The sequence below is a fragment of the Atractosteus spatula genome, chromosome 9, assembly GCF_055471065.1.
Source record: "Atractosteus spatula isolate fAtrSpa1 chromosome 9, fAtrSpa1.hap1, whole genome shotgun sequence".
NCBI lineage: Eukaryota > Metazoa > Chordata > Actinopteri > Semionotiformes > Lepisosteidae > Atractosteus > Atractosteus spatula.
In genome coordinates, this window is record NC_142714.1 from 34,989,893 (window position 1) to 35,016,088 (window position 26,196).

The window sequence follows — 26,196 nt, forward strand, 5'->3', positions numbered from 1 at the left end:
GAGCTTGGTCAGCATTCTTCTCTCAAGGCTCATCCCCAACACAGTGCCACCCTTCTTGATGTTTATTGAGCCTATTTGCATCTTTTGTCATGATGCTGCTGCCCCAGCACACAACAGTGTTGAAGATGGCCTCTGCCACCACTGATTCATAAAAAATGTGTAGCAGTGTTCCACACACACAAAAGGACCTGAGTCTCCTAAGAAAATAGAATTGGCTCTGACCTTTCTTATAGTCAGTGTTACCAGACCACTCCAGCTTATCATCCAGGTGTACCCCTAAGTACTTGTAGGAATGTACGCCCGCTATGTCCTCACCCTGGATGGAAACAGGGTTCAGAGGAGACTTATTCCTTCGAAAGTCGAAGATCATTTCTTTGGTCTTGCTGGTGTTAAGCTGGTGATGGTTAAGATGACACCACTCCACAAAATTGGTAATCAAGCTCCTATATTCCTCCTCCCTCCCCTCTCTAATACATCCCACAATTGCAGAGTCATCCGAAAACTTCTGCAGATGACATGTCTCAGAGTTGTACCTGAAGTCAGAGGTGTAAAAGGTGAACAAGAATGGAGCAAGGACAGTCCCCTGTGGAGCCCCAGTACTGCTAACAATCTGTTCGGACACACAGCTCTGTAGCCGTACATACTGTGGCCTGCAGGTCAGATAGTCTATAATCCAGGACAGCAAGGGAGTGTCCACCTGCGCCGCCCTTAGCTTATCTCTCAGTAAAGGTGGATGGATGGTGTTAAAGGCACTGGAGAAGTCAAAGAACATAACTCTCACAATGCTCCCCGTCTTCTCCAGGTGAGAGTTAGCAAACACACGCTGTTAGCTCACTGATCTGCACCTCATCTTCTTTAAAACACAATAGGCCAGGAAATGTGAGAGCTTTTGATAGAGATTTTCAAAGTATGTTTGCAAGATTGTTCCATTTCGGATGACCAATTCTTCTGGTTTTGATTGATTTAAATTGTTCCACTTCTCCCAGAAACAGTTCTGATTTAGTGACTCCTCAATTTCTGCAAGCTGTTTGTTTATGTATGTGTTTCTTTTCTTCTTCAGCGTGTGTTTGTAAAGTTTTATCATATCACAATACCTGAGGCACAGATCTGTGTTGTGTGGTTGTCTGTGTTTTTCATTTGAGACTTTTCGTAGTGCATTTCTGATGTTTTTGCACTCAGTATCAAACCACTTTTCTTTTGCTTTTGTTTTTTGGTAGCTTTTTGATTTAGTTGTTTTTAGCTTGGATTTTGATGCTAGTTTGTGAAATAGGTGATTTAAATTTTGTGTGGCCAAGTTTATGCCTAATTTGTTGGTTTGATACGGAGTGTTTAGGAATGTGTCCAACAGTGTGTGAATTTCATCATCCCCCAGTGCAGTTTGGCATCTGTCTAAGCTGTCTGTGTCCCATCTGTACGCCTGGTTGAGGTCATACAGCAGGCTGGGCTGTGTCAGTGTGTCTCTGTGCTGGTGTGCTCTCTTCATGTAGAGTGTGATCTGGCTGTGGTCGGAGTGAGGACCTTTAAAGGTGGTTTCTCAAAGCGCTTTACAGGATAAAAAATACAATAACAACAACAATATTGTATTTCATTGCACTTTGACAGATCATCTTTAAATCAATTGTAGTCAGAATATCCCTGCCTCCAAACAAGAACAAAATTGCAACAATTTTATTAACGGGCTGTTTCAGTCACTCAACGTATTTGTTTAAAGTAATAATTTAACAATATATGTAAATGTTTTATGATATGTCGCTGTTGTGAATGTCTGTAGTGTATCTTATTTTTAGTTTTGGTTTTAGTTTTGTAGCCAAAGGGCCTTGCAGATCAGAATATCAAGGAACGAAACAATTACCGCGCCCAGCTCCTCAATGGAATCGCTTTAACTTGCTTATTGCGTTAGTGTTAACAGTCCGGGTGTGGCAAGTTTCTAATGTCTCCCGACTCCGGCGAAAGAAACCCGTCTTTCATTGGAAGACAACGAACACATTCTACCCATACATGAGAATATAATATAAATACACCAAGGGATTGGGTTGAGTTCCCATCACAAAATCCGCGAGCCTGCACTACAGCGACCATAGTATGTAGACTAAGACCTTTTACGTCTTACCTTTTAGCACCCAAACAAATGCAAACGTGTTTTTAATAAAATGCTTTTATTCATTCATAATCTAACTCACATAACTCACATTCCCGAATGCCCCCCACCCCGCTTAACAATTTTAGGAAGACTACGGAAGGACTAAGGAAGTTGTCATCTGTTGTTGAAGCCCTGTGAGCTCGGTGACTTTGAGAACACTTGTTATCCCAAGTTATTTGAATCACCACAAATCAAATAGAGAAAAAAGAGCTGACTGACAAGATTTAAGATGTGGCTCCATAAAAAACTGAATTAAAGAATGTGCAATTACGTTTTTTTGCCTGAAAGATTTTCATCATCACCATTTCACTGATTCCCAGTTTTAGGTGCTCTGGGATATGTTCAGAGACAATCAAGTTAGTATGTGCCAGAAACCCAAAACTATTCTCTGAAGACATGTTGGCAGTGCACAAAATGTTGTAGCTAAAAATCATTTCTAGCACTCACGAGCTGAGAAGTATAACATGAAATAGGTGAGTATTTAGATCTGTATTTATTCTGAAAGTTAATGCTAATTGGCATTAAATAAAATGTATTCCTTTGCGTTTTTAGAAGCATTTTCAGACATTTAGTACAGCCTCAGAAAACAAAAACTAGTTTTAGCTGTACCTAAAATCAGCACTGTTCAGATTTTGTTCACACAGGGAATCTTCACAAGAGGAAATGGCTCTGTCTTCGCATGAATGTGAGTGTTTTGCGTCAGGGAAGAGGAATACAAACCTATTTCCCTTTGAAACTCATCAAAAAAGACACACTCACCAGAGCTTGCACAACTAAAAGTAAAACAACTAAAACCTCTTCACTGTGTGAAAATACAACCTTTATAAGTTTATGCAGGTAAATAATTGCTATAAGGAATGATTTTTTAATCTATCAATGTTAGATAAAAAAAAAACACACTGCCCGACGTTAGAAAGCATCTTGCATTACATTGCTTGAAAAATAATTTTATTTCGAGAGACTGGATAAGTAATTCAAGTGTTTTTTAATTTCCTGAAAAACAAGCCAAGCTATGAGTCATCTTCACAAGACATGTTAAGAGAAGAAATCATGTTTTTAGATGTTGATGTAATGTGATTGGAAGACAGCAAGTGAGGTAGAAAATATGCCTTTTTCACATTATCTGGCGAGCCTTGTTTTGTCAAAGAAGCAGAGATCATCTCGCTTTCAAAGGACAGCACAGATAGACTTTCAAAAGACAGCAAAGATACTAGCAAAGGTTAATTGCACTATGAACCGCATAGAGAAATGTAAAATAGTCTTCTTTAGGTGTGAGGGCAGGAGTGGATCGCAGCAGGAATACACAGCAAATAACAGGAAAACAAAGAGCAGGGCAGGTGAAAGGAGTATCCAAACAGTGAGTGATCAGAAAATGGAAACAATTGTTACGCCCGGCTTTTCGACACAGTTTTTTTAACTTGCTAATGCGTCGTCAGACACATTTCCTGGCGCATTGTGTTTTAAATAAGATGGGAGTGTCTTTCCCAGGTATTAGTTCATCAGTATAGTGCACGTTTATCTGTACCATAATGTATACCGGTACAGACAACAAGCTGAACCACTGTATCGCTTTGGTAAGGAGACGGACTATGACCAAAATCACGAAGACTCTCTCACACCAAATAATGAAGATGAAAAGAAACGGGAAGTCAACACGAGACATTGTACAGCATTTGGCTTCCATGGACATATTCGTTTGTGAAAGTACACTGAGACGACATTATAAAGGGGAGAGGAGGCAAAGAGAATCTAAACCGAGGACGATTCAAAGGTAAATAACTTTCTAAAAATACTTTTATTACATGTAAATACAACTACACACATTATTTTTATAACTAACTAACTGTTGATCTCTTTTTTTTTCAAGTCCTATTGTGCATGCCATCAACAGACATGACGGATGAAAATGATGAGCTATTGGCGATGCAAGTTCAAAGACGGCTAATGGCTGACCTCGGTGCGAGCGTGAGTCCGACATCGATAAGAAGAGTGAGCAGAAGGCTTGGATGGAGATATAAAAAAACCAACACATGCCCCATGATAAGGGTAAAAAACAAAGAGGAAAGACTTCCTCAGGTTCACGTCTGGGGGGGTATATCTAGGAGAGGCCCGGGACCACTTCTTATTTTCGAAGGAATTATGGATCGTGAATTCTTCGAGGAAGTCGTGGTCAAACAGCATGCTGCCCCATATATCAGGGAGCACTTTGGATCAAGGCACCATCTCTTTCAAGACAACGATCCGAAACACACAGCAGCAAGGGCGAGGCTTATACCAGAAGGAGTGAACTGGGTGAAAACTCCAGCCTAATCCCCAGATTTAAATCCAATAGAGATGGTATGGCATTCGCTGAAAGACTATGTTTGGAAAACTGCTAAACCCAGCACAAAGCAAGGCTGTTTTGTGTTCTTCCTAGGATTGTTGAGTGGGGTGGGGGGCATTCAGGAATGTGAGTTATGTGAGTCAGATTAAGAATGAATAAAATCATTTTATTAAAAACGCGTTAGTGTTTATCTGGGTGCTGACAAAGTAAAAAACAATTACTTTTCGACAATGAAAAACTGTGTGTGTCTCCCTCTCTCTGCTGGCGCGCGGGCGCGGTGGGGTGCTGTACCAGCTGGACAGAAAATTAGAGTGCCCTTTTCCATTCAACGGGTGTCTGAGTCGCTGTGTCCTATCTTCTTACAGTCACTGTTGTGAATGTCTGTACAGTGTATCTTAATTTTAGTATTATATTTTTAAATTATATTGCCTATTAATCAAATTCTTAAAGTATGCTTTTAAATGTGCAGTGACATGGTCAGAAGGAGCAAGGGGCACGTAAAACGTTTCCAAAATAACCACATGTAAGACATGTAAGAAATGTTTAGGGAGAAATGTAATACTGGTGTGTATTTTTTCTTTAAAATACAGTACCAAGACCAGCCATACACGCCTTTATATAGCGCCTTTATATAGCGCCTTTAAAGGTGGCTTCTCAAAGCGCTCTACGGGATAAAAACAACAGAGCTGTTAAACCAGTTTTTATCTATTTTTCGGCACAGCCAGCAGGCTGTCGAGTGGTATTAAAAGCAACTTTTTTGTATAGATGACTTTGCTAAAATGTATTCAAAAATAAAACCAATTACAATTGGCACGCCTGTAGCTTTTTCATGAAACCTCCTAGAGTTAAGAAAACATTTGTTTTGTGTGTCACATTGTGACTGTTTTCACAGCCTTCAAAATGCCGTTTTTAAGCCATTTTTTTTTACCACACTCGAATATTCTTCTGTCCATATCTTTGGAAGGAAAACACAGAAAGCCTTCAAAGCAAATGCACTTTGAAGACCACGACTTGTGAAAATGTCCACAGCCTCCACAGAAAACTATCAGTGAGCTAATTCTTTTTTTAAACCTCCAGTTTTTAATCACGCACTAACTGGAACCTCCACGGGGGGGGCGCCGTGTGTTAAGAAAGTTAGGTGTTAGCATAAACTATTAGTGAGTGGCTCTGGTGAAATTTTGCTGTGAACTAAAGTGTAAAGTGTTTCCTCTTTTTAACGGGAAAAGACGTGGTGCTTTTTTTTTAATCCCTGGCGGAACCGGGCTTCCATAAGAATCAAGTAATAGGTTTATTCCATGCTGAAAAAAGAAGAAAGAAAACACATTCCATAAGAATCAGTGCCTTTATATAGTGCCAATGTAAACGTCGTATTTACAATTTGTTGATAATAAAAATGTTAAGTTCTCTAAAGCTTTCTCAGTCAAGTATGATCGTTTACCCAGGGAGCTGTGTAAGCATGCGTAGGCAGCAAAAACTAGGAAGATGCAACACCGAAGATATTATTAATAACCTTTTAAATCTGAAGGGAGATCTAAAGGGATCCCCACACGATACCAGTTCCTGCTTCTGGAGCGATTCAGAGAGAAAGACGGTGATAAGTATTCGTTGTTATTAAAAAATGACTTAGATTTGAACATGACGTGATATTTAGAAATATAAAAAGTCAATTAATTGTCCATAATATTGTTATTTTATTTTTTCAAAGAAATGTTTGTTAAAAGAAAATTAGTGACGCTAGAAGTCGGGCACTTAGACCATCATGCCACTTGCACAGTCACATGTTGAGTGGTGAAACAGCCCTACACATACAGTATCAACTTTGTGTTGCAGTACATTAATATAATTATATCGTTATTAATTTCCTTAGATACGTGATTCCATATTATATTCCCTATTAATCAAATTCTAAAAGTATGCTTGTTGACTCATGTTAGTTAAAGACTTTGATGCTTAAAATGTTTAGGGAGAAATGGAATTCTGGTGTGTATTTTTTCTTTAAAGTACTGAGACCAGCCATATACAGTTTACATAATACTGTATGTTTATGTTCCAAAATTAATATCGTTTATGTAATATGGCCTTCACACGCGTTATGCTCCTATTCTTTTTATGCTCAGCTACTTAAATTTCCCTTCAGTGGTAAAAATTCCATATAAATATTCAATACTAAAACGTGCACAGCAAAGACATTTAAATCTCTCCACGACCGACCAACGCACCACGAGTGCCCCTGTCGGTCAACCAATCACATACCGCGTTATGACGCGCGATGACGCGTTATGACGTAGCCAAATGCCTGCGGTTTGTGCCGCGCACTTTGAATGGCTGCATCTGTATGTTGTGTATTGTTTAGTGTGTATATGGTCATTTTTATAAAAATCAAGTAGGTAGCTGTGTCAGCGTGTGTAGGCTGCAAAGGAACAAGTTAAGATTTATTCCATGCTGAAAAGAAAAGAAAAGAAAAACAATGTTTTGGTTATGGAGCCTTCTTCGGGTATGAGAGAGAGAGGAAAATCAGCAGCTGATAAAGCCTGGGAGAACAAAAGGCAGGAGAAGAGAGGAGGTGGGAGCAGTAGAGAAGCAGAGTGGACACTGAGGTGGTGTAAAGAGCAATGAAGTGAAGAGAAGTGTGAAGTAAAAACCTGCAAATGAAAAGAGAGAAATAGAAGAAAATTAGTCTGTTGTTGAGAGAAGGCTAAAGGTGTGATCCTAGTTTCAGGAAAATTTTGGTTTCAGATGTCTTTCTGCAATAGGAGTTCCGAAACCCTTTGAGAACGCAGACAGATAGATCAGAGATTATGTTTTTGTGTGTCCCAATGACTTTGTTGTCCATCCTGTTACTTTTCATTATCTGTTTTTAACATTTGCACCATTTTATTGTTCTCCAACATTTGTACTGTAATAGAGACTGCTAAATAGCACTTGTATTCTTGAAAGTGTCTCCTAAACTGTGCTTTGAATAAATTGTAATAGCTCTTATATGGTCATATGGTATTGTGTAAAATATGTGCTTTACAGTTACAGTTTTTGCAGCCACATTTTCTGTTTGCATGGTGCATATCATTTCAATACTTCTTTATGACCATAGTAATAACTGTGCATCATCTTTATTTAAATATCAATAAAGCAAAACTGAAATCATAATACATTTTTTTTTTATTTTAGATAGGTTTACTATCATTTTTGTACCAATTTTCTTGAAGGTTTTATGTTCAAATCCAAGTATTAGCTTACAGCTACCACATAAATTGCACATACAATTGCATTGTGACTGTAACTGTTAGGTTTACAGAGTCAAAGGGAGAACAATCAAAGTCAGAAGTGTGGAACATAACAACAAACACACATAGACCACACACTGGGATGTAACAGTGTCACAGCAAAGATGTTATTTGAAGAACAATGAAACATATTTATAAATACAATATAAAAAACCTAGTCCAGTAACAAAGAGGACTGCAGCTCATGTAAACGTCATTTTCTGCACATCTTAAGCATGCTAAGATAGCTGTTAGGTAAGTTTAATGAGATTTTAACTGGGGAATTTCTTGCAATCATTTTATCATTTTTGGCAAATGCAGCAGTGAACAAAACAACTTTAAACAACTCTGAAAACCATAGCTCAAAAGCAGCAAGGACTGAACATGAATGGAGACAAATATGCTTTTTAGTACTGTATTTCTGTATTTAATGAGGCTGCAGTAGGAATCAAATTCACTGTGGTAGACAAACCTGGCAGGTGGAAATATTTAGATGTTTCTAAAAGAATTGCATTACTGAACAAATGCAGAAAAATATTGAAACACCTCATTAAAACAGCCAATTAAGACACCCTGGAAAAATACCTCAAAGTTGCTAAAGAAAATAGTGGGATAGGATCTTTAAAACCTACAAAAGATCATCAGAATTCTTTTCCAGTGGTAGGTTATTCTCAATTGTGTAAAAAAAAACATTACAGTCATTACAAAATTAATTGTGGATTTAATGTAAAACTGCCTGTGAAAACTGAATCCTGAAAGATTTCTGTTGTTATTTACAATGTAACTGTGTTATTTACTTAGATATAAAATAAATTGTTAAAATGATAGTGAGAAACCAAGAGTAATTTCATAAAGGGAGCATGGAAAACTGATGGGAAATCTTCAAAATGTATCAGAGATAACCTTTACATCTTCTATTTGTTTAGCAGAATAAAGTACAAGAGTTGCATAAATCAAATAGTAATAGTGGTAGTAATGTGATTTACATTTCTATAAACACTTTGAATGTGAGAGCATGAAAAAAGATCCTAATTTTAACATGGTTAACTTATATGCTATTGGAAAACTATATTACTTTATTTTACCATTTCTTGGTAGAAAGGAAACATATCTTGAGATTTTTGCACTTCGTGTCTTCTGAAGTGTTAAAATATCACACATTATTCTCCAAATTCTATGTGACAGAATATTTAATTTGCAAAAATACTGATTATATTTGCAGTTTCAGAAGTGTGGATTGAACAGGCTAAAACAAAACTATCTGTTTTCAAGCTGGTGTCATTTTTTTCCAATGACAATTGAGTGTCAGATTGACTTGTGCATTGTCAAGAGAAAAGGTCTGCTGAATCAGTTTTTCATCCACGCAACCAATCACTTTATAGGTAAGGATTGGAGTAGCTGTGACAAAATAGTCTTTTCTAAGCTGAGCAGGGCTTTTTGGCTTGCCATTCTTCAATGGCATTGCTCCAAAAAAGGAAAGAATTTTGTAGATCTGCAGATCAAAAACTCACAGGTTCCAGCAAGAAATCAATGCACAATCTTAGTTTCTATATGTATTGAACCTGTCACCAAGCAGGATCTTGAAAAAGAAGAGTCATATAGCTTGATCATACATTTGCGCTCAGGGAAATAAAGAATATAGTCTACTTTTGAATGCAGTTTGCATTTTTTTTGGATGTTGTTTTCTCCCTAGAATTTAGGACATTTTTACTTACTGGTATTTAGAATTGTGTTCAGTAAATCAATTAATATGTACCAGTAAAAAAAAAACAGAAGTAGAAAAGTCTTTAAAGAGGCAAAGCCTTCATTCTATCTGGCAATCTTACACTGTAAAAATGCTTGTGAATTCAACAGAAAAGATCTGTTAAATGGCAAAAGCAAAAAAATACCTTCTCTTAAAAAATGTAAAGTCACCTTAAGTTCAACAGAAAACCTGTATATAGTGAACAAGAAACTGTATTCATTATTAGGAGCAATATCTGTAAATTAGAAAGATTTTTACCTTACAAACATAACATAAATTATGGTTGGGTAAATTTACATGTAAAAACCAATAAAAAAATTACAAAATTGTTTCAAATTTCTTTTCAAACAGAAAGTATTTTGGAGTCTAAATGTTATTGTTTATGTTATTGTTTAGCTTTTTGATATATATATATATATTCACGCATATGTATTTCATTTTTAATAGGCTTTTTTAACTCTGTAGGGGAGTTTAAAATCTGTATGTATTTGAGCAATATTAGAAGAAAGTAAAACTTCTGTCTATTCTGTTAAATGAATTTTAATAAACATTGCTGTTTTAGCAAAATTTAATCAATACATGTTTACTAATACTGGATACATATTTCCTATGTTTCTAGAACCTTCCACTCAAACTGCTACCCGATTCGTATTGACCATTGACAAATTGTGACTGACAACGCATCCACATTTCAAACTTCAAGGGTATTATTCAAGGGTTATTATACATACACACAGTCAGGCTTTTCTTTTCTAAAATATTTAATCCAATATGGCTGTATCAAAGTTCCCCACTGAAGCTAACCAGGTCTGAGTCTAGCCAGTACAGATGCAGCCATTCAAAATGCGCGGTAAAAACCCACGGTACAGTAACCTACCCACAAGCCACCGCAGGGCACCGGAGGGCACCGCGGTAAGTGATTGGCTGGCCAAAATGACCGACAGGGGCACTCGTGGTGCATTGGTTGGTAGTGCAAAGATTTAATCATTTAATGTCTTTAATGTGCACATTTTAATCCACTTAGTTTTGAATATTTATATGGATTTTACCACTAAAGGGAAATTTTAGTAGCTGAGCATAAAAAGAAGAGGAGCATAACGCATCTGAAGGTCATAAACGATATTAATTTAGGAACATAAACATTACTGTATGTATGTAAACTGTACTGTGTATGGCTGGTCTTGGTAGTTTAAAGAAAAAATACACACCAGTCTTCCATTTCTCCCTAAACATTTTAAGCATGAAAGTTTTATGAAACGGTACCCAAATATGCGATTGCTGTATAGAATGAATTTTAATTTAAAAAAATTATTTAACACGAACATTAAGCTGTTTACATCTTCCGCCTGAGAACAGTCACCCGTTGCTACCCAATGCAGAAACACAGCCACTAACTAGCAAAGAGAGGACATTAGCTAGCCAATATGATAAAGAAATAAATGATTATTTTGTTTATTTCTTTTGCACATTTATTTGAACATTTCCATCGATTGTACAAGCACTTGGAAACTGTCCAATCTCTAGTTCATCAGGCATTTTACCGGTCTGGCGCCGGTCTGTGTCTTCCAGGATATAATGCCAGCGAACTCTTGTTTTTATGTCCACTATAACAGACAATCTCCTTTGCTTTTAACCGAGCGTTTAATAATTTCCTAAAATGAAAATGATTTACTTTATTTCCCTCACGGGATCAATAAAAGTATCTATCATCTGTCTAAACTATGGGACAGAATTCTGGGGTCTCCCCATACCAGAGATTATGGTAGGGCTTCAGAATGGTGATTGGCTGACACCATCTGACACCCCTCTGATTGGAGAAAAAAGACGTGCTGGTTTGCTATACATACTGTACCAGAAGGAGGATTTCTTTCTATTCAAAACGTGTATTTTAAAAGTTTAAGAAGTAAAAACCTTACAGCGTACACAGATTTCTAAACTGATCAGGATCGTTATCTTTGTCTTATGCATAATAATGTTCACCGCTCTGTCCAGCAAATTAATAATAAACTTTATTTTATATAGCGTTTTAAACGAATAAGTAATTAGATTGCTCATAAACCTAATCACTTGCTTTTTCTTTTTATTTAGGCTCAGATTTCAACTATAGATCGTATTATTAATAACCATAATAACAACCAACCAACAAAAACAACCATATAAACATAATACCAACCAAAAACATAGATAACAACCACAATACAAAATCAAATATATCAAACCATTTTACTCTCGCAAAGTCCTCCAATTATCATAATCCCGCCCCTTATGCAAAACCAAACCTTCCTCCCATCCCAGTTTATCCTGTTTATCATAAACAAAATCCACCTCAATTTTCAACATAAAGCATTACACAAAATCAATACCTCAACACTCCATACTCAACAACGATAATTCACAAACAGCCAGAACATGTAACTACACATTCCCAAACAGACCTAATTTCCATAGCCCCGCCCCTTATGCAAAACCAACATCCCTCCCCTGTTCTCTCCCTCCCCTGGCGGTTGTAATTGTTTTTATTTTCAAATAAATTTTAGCAAAATCATGTATTTTAAAAATCTTAAGATTTTTATATTTTTGTCTTTATTTAGTGGTTTCATTAGTGACAAAGGCTAAACTTTCTTGGAAAAATGTCTTTTATGTAAACCATGTTTGCTATTAATTCATTCAGGGCTAAAATATGTTCATTGTCTTCTAATGAAAGAAGGGTTCCTTTCGCCGTAGTCGGGTTGAAATTAGAAGCTTGCCACGCCCGGACTGTTACACCAACGCATTAGCATGTTAAAGCGATTTCATTGAGGAGCCTAGCCTTTAACTAGTAAGTACTGTACTTACTGGGTTTTTGAGGGGGGGGGAGGATGTCTTTCGCTGGAAATCTCGCCTCCTACATTGAAAATACCCGTGAAACCGGTTCAATTCGTCACAGCCAGCACTCCTGCAGAGAGGGGGGTTGTACTTGCAGTGTATACAGTACACGCGTTATGCTCTTCGTTAATGTCTAAGCCGGAACATATCATTATATCTCATTTTGTATTTCTTAAAAAAAAATCTTTTTACCAGCCTAACAGTATTGTTTTTAACCTGTAAAGCGCTTTGAGGAGCCACCTTTAAAGGCGCCATATACAATAAAGTTCATTATTATTACTATTGTAAATTTGCTGGACAGAGAGGTGAACATTATTACACAGAAGACAAAGATAGCGATTTACGTTGCATTGTGTATTGTGCTGCTTTAATACAGTTTTAAATAATTAAAAGTCTAAACAGTATCAGCTTTATTTATGGATTTTAAATAAAGGCGATTTAAACGCGATTTAAATCAATATAAATGTTTATATTGTAACGCCTAGGTGTCTATTCATTGTTATTAAAATGACTTAAATTCGATCATGTTGTGATATTTAGAAATATAAATTTTTTTGGTGCGAGTGAGGTTTTATTTAATCTCTGACTCAGGGACACGTTTCATTTTTTCAAAGAAATGTTTGTTAAAAAAAAGAGTCATGGCTCCAGCGGGATTCAATCACAGACCATGTGACGGGGGAGTCAGGAACCTAACCCACAGTGCCACATGCAGAGTGCTGAAAAAGCACTACAGAAACATTATCAACAGACAATGTACAGCGTGTACTATTCTTGTGTTGCGGTACATGAATATAATTATATCGTTATTAATTTCTTTAGATATGCAATTCCATATTATATTCCCTTTTAATCAAATTCTAAAAGTATGCTTGTTGACTCCGGTATCACGTTAGTTAAAGACTTCGATGCTTAAAATGTTTAGGGAGAAATGGAATACTGGTGTGTATGTTTTCTTTAAAGTACCGAGACCAGCCATATACTGTATGTTTAAGTTCCAAAATTAATATCGTTTATGGCCTTCACACGCGTTACAGTATGCTGTAATATAAATATTCAATACTTAAACGGGCACAGTTAAGACATTAAATATACATATACATACTGTATACAGTACAGTTTGCATAGGGTAATATGTTTATGTTCCTAAATCAATCTCTTTTATGAGCATGTGAAAGGCATGGTGAATCAATTCTCAAAAATTACTGTACTTTGCATGATTGGAAACAAATGCGTGATTGCGAAATGCTGTGGTGTTACTTTTACAAAGACGGTCAATGAAAAAAAGAATGTGTTTTTTTTCACAGCTGCCAGCGCACCTCACCGTGCCAGGCCACCACTGCATCACCCAGCTGCCAGCGCACCTCACCGTGCCAGGCCACCACTGCATCACACAGCTGCCAGCGCACCTCACCGTGCCAGGCCACCACTGCGTCACACCACACAGCTGCCAGCGCACTTCACCGTGCCAGGCCACCACTGCGTCACACCACACAGCTGCCAGCGCACTTCACCGTGCCAGGCCACCACTGCGTCACACCACACAGCTGCCAGCGCACCTCACGGTGCCAGGCCACCACTGCATCACCCACCTGCCAGCGCACCTCACCGTGCCCGGCCACCACTGCATCACACAGCTGCCAGCGCACTTCACCGTGCCAGGCCACAACTGCGCCACACCACACAGCTGTCAGCGCACCTCACCGTGCCAGGCCACCACTGCATCACACAGCTGCCAGCGCACCTCACCGTGCCAGGCCACCACTGCGTCACAACACACAGCTGCCAGTGCACCTCTACATACCCGACCACCACTGCATCACACAGCTGCCAGCGCACCTCACCGTGCCAGGCCACCACTGCGTCACATAGCTGCAAGCGCACCTCACCGTGCCAGGCCACCACTGCATCATACAGCTGCCAGGGCACCTCACCGTGTCAGGCCACCACTGCGTCACACATATTTCAACGCCATATATTTCATGGATATTATGGAATATAATGGATGGATATCTTAGTTATCTTTCTAGTTCACAGGTTTGCATGCATAATTTAATTTTGAAAGCCACTGAGACATCAGGTACTACTGTTGTATTTATGAAAAAGAAACAAAACAAAAAACATACTAACAACTGTGCCATCCTACTCCTTAGTTAATACATTTTATTATTCATAAACAGTTAACATTGTTAGCAAAATATTTTGAATTATATTTAACCCTATTTTTTCTTTAGTTTTGTATTTAACTTATTATATGATAGTCAGACCTAATGTATATTTGAACAATGAAAATATATTTTTACAAGATTTTACATTAAGCACTTAAAATTAAAATGGTTAATAATAGTAAACTGTAACATGCTGTAACAAGATCGGTTAAACTGCGAAGAAAATGCTTTCAGAGAAAATGTTTCAGGTGTGAAGAACATAGATCTCCAATGCAATTTCAACCAAACCTGTTCCCACACACCCTGCCCCCACTACCATTAGAATATACACAAAGCACTCAAATCTTTCGAGCTAATGATCAGGTGACCCGAGAGAGAGCGAGAGAAACACCAAGGGGTGCGGAACCAGGGAACTATTTACATGGAAAACGGGCGATCTCCCCAGACTGTCCGCCCGTTTCACTGTTACCTGGATACCTCTTTATTTAGAACTCACTAACACTGATTTTTAGTTTAGAAGGATTCAAGTAGGGTGTTAGATGAAAGGCAGCGACCTTAATCAAGCCCAAATCATAATTGAACCCATTCAGAGCCTACATTACATTTAAGCGTTTCATTCTGAGCAGAAGACCCTCACACCTGAAGAAGGGGGAGGTGTTTTTTGCTGGAAATCTCGCCTGCTTCTACTTTACAACCGGAGTGCTGGCTGTGACGAATTAAACCGGTATTACAGGTTTCAATCACAGACCATGTGACATGGGAGTCAGGAAACTAACACACAGCGCCACCGGATTTGATAACGCTATAAAAACGCTATAAAATAATGTGACTTGGCACAGAACAAGTTTACAGCACAGTACAATAATAAATGCTGACCATGACTTTAGAAGCATAAATTGCCTTACACTCAATTTAACCCAAGCTGTCTTTAGCCCTCTAAGCTGGTTCATACAGAAATGTAGAGATCCAGGCTCAGAACACACAGCTTCATTAGCGAATACATATGCAGGACAACTAGAGAAGACGTTTTACAGAGGATGGATTTTTAGAAACATCCCATCAGTGACATCACTGAAGTCAACTCCTAGGTACTGTAACTGTCGTGTGGATAGTTTCACAGGAATCAGACAAAGGTTTAAGCATCGCTTGTTCTAGATAAAACTGCAAAAAAAAAAACAACAACCCATAATGTACTTCTTTGCGGCTCTGTTTGCCCAAATCATATATTCACAACGTGAAATCTAGAAAATAATATTACGTAACCAAAATCCGCAATATGGAAACAGAACCTGTGTAATTGTTGATAGATGATGTACTCGTAACATTTTTTCAAGACGAACTACAACATTTAAAAATGACTTGTATGTACTTGATATCTCTAATCAATCCACGGGTCCCAGCACAAAAACGAAACTAAAACGCATACCGTTTCGCGCTTCTTATTAGTTGCTCAAAAGTAATTTGACCGTATGAAATGCATAATATAAACCTAGAAACATATACGTGAGCAGTACTTAAGCACTGTAGTATCGGTGTTAAGACATACCTCTCAAATACTGTAAATCAAGTTAAAAATATCTCAAGACCGATTCTGGTCATAATGAAACCATGTTTTGTGTATGTTTTCTTTAAAGTACCGAGACCAGCCATATACTGTATGTTTATGTTCTTAAATTAATATCGTTTATGGCCTTCACACGCGTTGCAGTATGCTCCTATTCTTTTTATGCTCAGCTACTAAGATTTCCCTTCAGTGGTAAAATTAGATATGAATATTCAATACTTAAACGGGCACAGTTAAGACATTAAATATACATATACATACTGTATACAGTACAGTTTGCATACGGTAATATGTTTATGTTCCTAAATCAATCTCTTTTATGAGCATGTGAAAGGCATGGTGAATCACTGTACTTTGCATGATTGGAAACAAATGCGTGATTGCGAAATGCTGTGGTGTTACTTTTACAAAGACGGTCAATGAAAAAAAGAATGTTGACCAGGGCAATACTTTGAGTTTACACTTACAGCTTGTCCAAGGTCATTCATTATTAATACTATTAGTAATATCTTCGTTAAAGACTTTGATGGCCACAGCTCAAACATGAGAGGTTGAGCTTTATTAGCTCCACCTTGCGGAAATTCCGGATACTATTATTTTGCTTGTCGTATTATAGGAGAATTTACGGTAACTCGCGGTATTTACCGGTAGCTTGCGGTAGACTGCGTACAGCGTACCGCAAAATAATGCGGTATCGCCTGCGCATTTTGAATGGCTGCATCTGTACCTAGATGGGAGACCTCCTGGGAAAGCTAAGGTTGACGTGGACACTATACTGTAAAAAGGCACTGTCCTTTGGGTGAAATGTAAAACTGAGGTCCTCACACTTGTAGTGTGCTCTCACGAGGCACCAGTTCTGTAGGGGTTTGGGCATTTACTGGGACAATTATTAATTGTAGCAGTAAATCAGGAAATTGATTCTTTTATTGGCCTTAGAATCCAACCATGCGATATAACTCAAACAACGCACACACACAGGTACTGATACACAAGAATAAATTTATTCATTCATAAAATATGCATGTAAACCTAACAGATCTTATCGTGAGGGTTATCAGAATACAAAAGATATATATTCAGTCAGTTACGAAGAGTTACACATATCAAGAGGACATACGTTCGGTATATCATTCATTTAGACCGTTTCGTAATTGAACTTGGTTACAACTTCTACATTAGATACTCAAAACAAGTACATAACTCTTAGGAATTAAATTGATATCAACTGGTTGGGATAACAACTGAATTCTCGAGCAGTAATGCAGTGAAGTTGAATACTCATCCAATCTCTGGGGATTCAGATCTCCTGCAGGCACAAAGAAACAGTTGCAGGCTTGTTGCTGTCCAATCCCTGCTCTCTGGCTCCGTGCCAGGCTGTGCTGTGCAGCTTGTGAAGGTGCGCTGCTGATGCTCTCTGAAGACTCACTAGTTAGTGTTGGCTTTAACTAGCAAAGTTTGTGCACAGAAGAATAGATGACTGTGGGTCCCAGCAGGTCAGGAAGAAGACCGGTTCGTTCCTGATGAAGCGCTAGTTCTGAATAGTGATTCAGCTGTCCACAGTTCCGACCTGTTCACGAGGCTTGCTGCTGATGCTAACCTCGGGTGGATCTTTTGGTTACTCTCTGGCAACCTCCGCTCTAGACTCTTAGAACAGAGGAAAGTTCTGGCACTCAGACACACTGGCCGTTCCGTGGTTGTCCAGGCTGAGTCTCAGGATGGTCAGGTGGTGCGCTGCGAGAATGTCCTGCCCTTGGGAGCCTTTCTGCTCCTGGGCTGTCCTGCCCTGGAATTGTCTCGCACCCCTGGAATTCTCCTTAGAATAGTCCCACAGGCTCTCTGTGTTGCCTGTTTTTACCTGAAGGAACTTCAGCTCGTTCATTGGCTGAAAGTTTCATGGGCATCAGAGACCCACGTGGATTACTCGGCCCTACCAGTCCCTGATTGGTTGATCAAGGTGAGATATGAGTCACTTACTACTGACACTTAGGAATGCAGTCCAGATGTCCATCTGGCACTCCCTAGACAGATAGGCGCCAATGGATGACCATTGATCATGATAGCCAGGCTTAGCTAAGTGCATCCCCATTTGGGAGCTGTCCCTTATCAAAAGTAAACATCTTTAAATCAGCCTGCATGAATAGCTTCTCTGTGGCTGCACCACAGAGATGAAGAGAGAGATGGGGCCTCATTTGGGAAAGCACAGCAACACTTAATTCTGTCTTATTAATAAGCCTCGCCGCTACACACTCTTTGGTCATTAAAAACAACGTTTTGGCCGTGGAGCCTTCTTCAGGTGAAGAAGCCTTCACCTGAGGAAGGCTCCACGGCTGAAACGATGTGTTTTCTTTCTTCTTTTTTTCAGCATGGAATAAACCTATTACTTGTACCATTAAAGAATATTAAATCTACACAAACAATACCTAAGTAAAGGTAAATTGTAATTGAAGACAAAGTTAAAAGCTTCAAATAATGATGCATATAATAATATTTAAAGAAGGGAAAAAAAAGTTTAAAATCAATTATCCCATCATTATTTCAACAAATACTATTGTAGCTAAAGCCAAGACTCAGATTAAGAAGTCCCTTACAATGCAATCTTTCTTCAATGTGTTATTTAAAATAGTAAATTTTTGGTTTGTGTAGTTGTGTGAAAGTGTTATTATACCTAAGGAAAGCATTTTTAGTCATCTAGAACATTTGTTAAATACTGCCATTTTGCAAATGTGTTTATTGCAGCTTTCTGCAAGACAAGAGAGGCCTTTATGCAACATAAAACAGGAAGCATGAAACAGTCCTGCTTTCATCATAACCTGCCAGAGTACATTATTACAAGGCTTATTGGTTCTCTGATTTTCATTTAATGCGTCTCTGTGATGCACCATTGCTTTTCCTAAATGATCTAATTTTGTTTTATTATACTTACATTGTGTCTTTCTAATGTTGTGCACTCTTTATGGCAATCCAATAAATTGCCTCTGATTTTATTTAAAGCCTTTTGGCCATGTCAGTACAGTGAAAGGGTTATTACTTGAAATGTCTGCATGCACATTACAAATGAGAACACAAGTGTCTTCTTAGAAGTGAAATAAACAAGGGTGTCCATGAAGTGTGATGCTGTTCAAGTAGCACTTTGATTAATCAAATTTATAAATCAGCTTTCTTTAGAAAGGGGAAAACCAATAACCACAGCCTTCCTAAGGAAAATTGGCAGTGACTTATGCTGACTTCAGTCCAAGTTTAATGAGACACTTTTCCATTTCCTAAGGGCTGCTTTCATTGTTTGAAAACCATATTGTGGCAGACATTGCAGACATTGTGATTAGACATTGTTTCTAATCACAATCACATTATTTCACAGTCAACTACAGATGCAGCCATTCAAAATGCACGGTACAAACCCGCGGTACGGTAAACTACCCACAAGCCACTGCAGGGAATCCCGGTAAGTGATTGGCTGGCCAAAATGACCGAGAGGGGCACTCGTGGTGCATTGGTTGGTAGTGAAAAGATTTAATCATTTAATGTCTTTACTGTGCACATTTTAATCCGCTTAGTTTTGAATATTTATATGGAATTTTACCACTAAAGGGAAATTTTAGTAGCTGAGCATAAAAAGAAGAGGAGCATAACGCATCTAAAGGTCATAAACGATATTAATTTAGGAACATAAACATTACTGTATGTACGTAAACTGTACTGTGTATGGCTGGTCTTGGTAGTTTAAAGAAAAAATACACACCAGTCTTCCATTTCTCCCTAAACATTTTAAGCATGAAAGTTTTATGAAACGGTACCCAAATATGCGATTGCTGTATAGAATGAATTTTAATTTAAAAAAATTATTTAACACGAAAATTAAGCTGTTTACATCTTCCGCCTGAGAACAGTCACCCATTGCTACCCAACGCAGAAACACAGCCACTAACTAACAAAGAGAGGACATTAGCTAGCCAATATGATATAGAAATAAATGATTATTTTGTTTATTTCTTTTGCACATTTATTTGAACATTTCCATCGATTGTACAAGCACTTGGAAACTGTCCAATCCCTAGTTCATCAGGCATTTTCTTTTTACGCTGCGGGCATTCTCCTGGTCTGGCGCCGGTCTGTGTCTTCTAGGATATAATGCCAGCGAACTCTTGTTTTTATGTCCACTATAACAGACAATCTTCTTTGCTTTTAACTGAGCGTTTAATAATTTCCTAAAATGAAAATGATTTACTTTATTTCCCTCACGGGATCAATAAAAGTACCTATCATCTATCTAAACTATGGTACAGAATTCTGGGGTCTCCCCATACCAGAGATTATGGTAGGGCTTCAGAATGGTGATTGGCTGACACCATCTGACACCCCTCTGATTGGAGAAAAAAGACGTGCTGGTTTGCTATACATACTTTACCAGGAAGAGGATTTCTTTCTATTCGAAACGTGTATTTTAAAAGTTTAAGAAGTAAAAACCTTACAGCGTACACAGATTTCTAAACTGATCAGGATCGTTATCTTTGTCTTATGCATAATAATGTTCACCACTCTGTCCAGCAAATTAATAATAAACTTTAATTTATACAGCATTGTAAACGAATAAGTAATTAGATTGATCATAAACCTAATCACTTATTCTACATAAACAAAGCGTAATTGCTCTCTGAAAATGCTTTTTCTTTTTATTTAGGCTCAGATTTCAACTATAGATCGTATTATTAATAACCATAATAACGACCAACCAACAAAAACAACCATATAAACATAATACCAACCAAAAACATAGATAACAACCACAATACAAAATCAAATATATCAAACCATTAAACTCTCTCAAATTCCTCTGATTATCAAAGTCCCGCCCCTTATGCAAAACCAAACCCTCCTCCCATCCCAGTTTATCCTCTTTATTATAAACAAAATCCACCTCAATTTTCAACATAAAGCATTACACAAAATCAATACCTCAACACTCCATACCCAACAACGATAATTCACAAACAGCCAGAACATGTAACTCCACATTTCCAAATAGACCTCATTTCAATAGCCCCGCCCCTTATGCAAAACCAACATCCCTCCCCTGTTCTCTCTCTCTGCTGGCGTTTGTAATCGTTTTTATTTTTAAATAAATTTTAGCAAAGTCATGTATTTTAAAAATCTTAAGATTTCTATATTTATGTCTTTGTTTAGTGGTTTCATTAGTGACAAAGGCTAAACTTTCTTGGAAAAATGTCTTTTTGTAAACCATGTTTGCTATTAATTCATTTAGGGCTAGAATATGTTCATTGTCTTCCAATGAAAGAAAGGTTCCTTTCGCCATAGTCGAGTTGACATTAGAAGCTTGCCATGCCCGGACTGTTACACCAATGCATTAGCATGTTAAAGCGATTTCATTGAGGAGCCTAGCTTTCTTAACTAGTAAGTACTGTACTTACTGGGTTTTTGAGGGGGGGAGGTGTCTTTCGCCGGAAATCTCGCCCCCTTCTACTTTGAAAATACCTGTGAAACCGGTTCAATTCATCACAGCCAGCACTCCCGCAGAGAGGGGGGTTGTACTTGCAGTGTATACAGTACACGTGTTATGCTCTTCGTTAATGTCTAAGCCAGAACACATCATTATATCTCATTTTGTATTTCTTAAAAAAAAATCGTTTGCCCAGCCTAACAGTATTGTTGTCATTGTTTTTAACCTGTAAAGCGCTTTGAGGAGCCACCTTTAAAGGCGCCATATACAATAAAGTTCATTATTATTACTATTGTTAATTTGCTGGACAGAGAGGTGAACATTATTACGCAGAAGACAAAGATAGCGATTTACGTTGCATTGTGCATTGTGCTGCTGTAATACAGTTTTAAATAATTAAAAGTCTAAACAGTATCAGCTTTATTTATGGATTTTAAATAAAGGCGATTTAAACGCGATTTAAATCAATATAAATGTTTATATTGTAACGCATAGGTGACTATTCATTGTTATTAAAATGACTTAAATTCGATCATGTTGTGATATTTAGAAATATACATTTGTTTGGTGCGAGTGAAGTTTTATTTAATCTCTGAGCCATACTGATTCTTATGGAAGCCAGTTTCCGCCAGGGAGTAAAAAAAAAACACACTATGGTATTCTCTCCGATGCAGTGCAGTTAAAAACATATCTCTGATGCTGTTCCTAAATGAATATCGTTTATGACCATCAGACGCTTTATGCTCCTTTTCTTTTTTCCAGTGGATTGAACAGGGAGAGGCATTTCATGATGTACTTTTCACTTATGAAACAACAGTGGCTCTGGAACAGTTTTCAACCATGTCGTTTTATAAAAAGGGGAGATATGTACGCGTTGCTGAAGCTAAAAGTTTAGCCTTTGTCACTAATGTAACCACTAAATAAAGACATATAGAAATCCCTACGTTACAGACTGTATATGGCTGGTATTGGTAGTTTAAAGAAAAAATACACACCAGTATTCCACTTTCTCCCTAAACATTTTAAGCATCAGAGTCTTACATGTGGTTATTTCGGAAACGTTTGTACGTGCTCCTTCTGACCATGTTACTGTTTACTGTTACTGACCATATTAAGTTTAAGTGCCTGTGGGCACTTTTCCTGTCAGTGGGGGGGGACCGTCTTTCATTAGAAGGTTAGTCTGTTCTACTCTGAGAATGTAGAGGGGGTGGAAAGTGCCCACGGTCATTTAATTAGTATTAAAATTCGCACTGATTCCCTTGCGAAGATACGGACATAGGAATATTCGTGCGTGGTCAAAAAAATGGCATAAAACGACAAAGTGAAGGCTGTGAAAACATTCACAATGTACTTTATACACAAAGCAAGTGTTCTCACAACTCTAGGAGGTTTCGTGAAAATGCTACAGGCATGCCAAAATCGGTTTTTTTTTAATTCAAGGTGACTTTACCGCGGTTTTCATTTTCAGATTTTGAATCAAAAAGGCATTTAATTAAACACGCGATTGCGATTTTAATCAATTACTGTATTGATTGAAACACACATTCTGTACAGATACAGTACAGTCACATTCTCCTGTCGTCCAGTGGTGTAAAACGAATTAGCAGGTGATTGAGATAACAATGCACCTCCCACTGAGTGGAATGTTCTCATTTGTTCTAAATTGTAAAAAGAGGTGATAATTCTTAATAATTCCGTGTCGCATTAACTAACCTCTTCAGTTTATTCCGCCAGACAGTACATGAATATAATTATATAGTTATTACTTTGTTTAGATACGCAATTCCATATTATATTCCCTGTTAATCAAATTCTAAAAGTATGCATTTGTTAGATAATAAGCGAATTCACAGAAAAGGTTAAAAGACTATCACTTTTCACAAAGTATATAATCCTAATATAAGTCTAAATCCTAATATAAGTCTAAACAGTATCAGCTTTATTTACGGGTTGCAATTTAAAAAAAGTCAAAAACCGCACTCAAAATGCAATTTAGAGCTTTCTGGCAAGAGGAGACACCCAAATTAATAATGTAACATGCCACTGTTTGTGCATGAACAAGGTTATACTGCTATTTCCTTAGATACGCGATGCCTGTCTGTCCTGGCTGTGCTCTCTCGCTCTCTCTCTCTCTCGCTCGCCCTCCCCCTCTCTCTCTCTCTCACCCTCCCCCCCCCCTCTCTCTCGCTCTCTCTCGCTCGCCCTCCCCCCCCCCTCTCTCTCGCTCGCCCTTACCCCCCCCTCTCAATTCAATCCAAGCTGCTTTATTAGCATGACAGATGGGTACAATCAGTGTTGGGTATTTACTTTGCTTTGAGATGCCACTTTTAAAGGTGATATATAAAATCAAGGCTTTAACTTACTTTAACTACGCAAGTCTGAGTTCTTGTGTCTGTCCTATCCGAACCCGAAAGTATTACAATATGTATTTTTATAGCAGGTGGTGTACAGCTTTTTAGTATAGATTACACTTTTCTAAAATATATTAAAAAAATAAAAACGATTACAATCTAATCTTTCCACGTTTGATCCCAAGAAAAATACATCTAAATGGGGAGAAAGCTATGCTGAAAGTTTATTAAGATACTTAGAAGACAAAGATATCAATTTATGTTGCATTTGTCTGATTGTGAATCAAAAAACACATATATTTAAACCCGCGTTTGCGATTTAAATCAAAATGCGATTTAAATCAATATAAATGTTTAAATTGTATCGCCTAGGTGTCTATTCATTGTTATTAAAATGACTTAAATTCGATCATGTTGTGATATTTAGAAATATAAATTTTTTTGGTGCGAGTGAGGTTTTATTTAATCTCTGACTCAGGGACACGTTTCATTTTTTCAAAGAAATGTTTGTTAAAAAAAAGAGTCATGGCTCCAGCGGGATTCAATCACAGACCCTGTGACGGGGGAGTCAGGAACCTAACCCACAGTGCCACCAGCAAGGTCACATGCAGAGTGCTGAAAAAGCACTACAGAAACATTATCAACAGACAATGTACAGCGTGTACTATTCTTGTGTTGCGGTACATGAATATAATTATATCGTTATTAATTTCTTTAGATATGCAATTCCATATTATATTCCCTTTTAATCAAATTCTAAAAGTATGCTTGTTGACTCCGGTATCACGTTAGTTAAAGACTTCGATGCTTAAAATGTTTAGGGAGAAATGGAATACTGGTGTGTATGTTTTCTTTAAAGTACCGAGACCAGCCATATACTGTATGTTTAAGTTCCAAAATTAATATCGTTTATGGCCTTCACACGCGTTACAGTATGCTCCTATTCTTTTTATGCTCAGGTACTAAGATTTCTCTTCAGTGGTAAAATTCCATATAAATATTCAATACTTAAACGGGCACAGTTAAGACATTAAATATACATATACATACTGTATACAGTACAGTTTGCATAGGGTAATATGTTTATGTTCCTAAATCAATCTCTTTTATGAGCATGTGAAAGGCATGGTGAATCAATTCTCAAAAATTACTGTACTTTGCATGATTGGAAACAAATGCGTGATTGCGAAATGCTGTGGTGTTACTTTTACAAAGACGGTCAATGAAAAAAAGAATGTGGACCAGGGCAATACTTTGAGTTTACAGCTTGTCTAAGGTCATTCATTATTAATACTATTAGTAATATCTTCGTTAAAGACTTTGATGGCGACAGCTCAAACATGAGAGGTTGAGCTTTATTAGCTCCACCTTGCGGAAATTCCGGATACTATTATTTTACTTGCGGTATTATAGGAGAATTTACGGTAACTCGCGGTAGACTGCGTAAAGCGCATCGCAAAATAATGCGGTATCGCCCGCTCGTTTTGAATGGCTGCATCTGTATACAGATGCAGCCATTCAAAATGCGCGGGCGATACCGCATTATTTTCCGGTATGCTGTACGCAGTCTACCGCAAGCTACCGGTAAATACCGCGAGTTACCGGTGTAGTGTTTCATAGCCGTTCAGGGACGCCAAATATGTAATCATAGTGGCTCTCTGAAGGCACCAGTTCTGTAGGGTTTGGGCATTTACTGAGACAATTATTAATTGTAGCAGTAAATCACAAAATTGATTCTTTTGATGGCTTTAGAATCCAACCATGCGACATAACTCAAACAACGCACACACACAGGTACTAATACACGAGGATACATTTATTAATACATAGAATATGCATGTAAACCTAACAGATCTTATCGAGAGGGTTATCAGAATACAAAAGGTATATATTCAATCAGTTACGAAGTGTTACACATCAAGAGGACATACGTTCAGTATATCATTCATTAAGACCGTTTCGTAAATGAACTTGGTTATAACTTCTACATTAGATACTCAAAACAAGTACATAACTCTTAGGAATTAAATTGATATCAACTGGTTGGGATAACAATTGAATTCTCGAGCTGTAATGCATTGAAGTTGAATACTCATCCAATTTCTGGGGATTCAGATCTCCTGCAGGCACAAACAATCAGCTGCAGGCTTGTTGCTGTCCAATCCGCGCTCTCTGGCTCCGTGCCAGGCTGTGCTGTGCGGCTTGCAGCGGTGCGCTGCTGATGCTCACTGACCGGCTAGTTAGTGTTGGCTTTAACTAGCAAAGTTTGTGCACAGGAGAAAAGATGACTGTGGATCCCAGCAAGTCAGGAAGAGGACCGGTTCGTTCC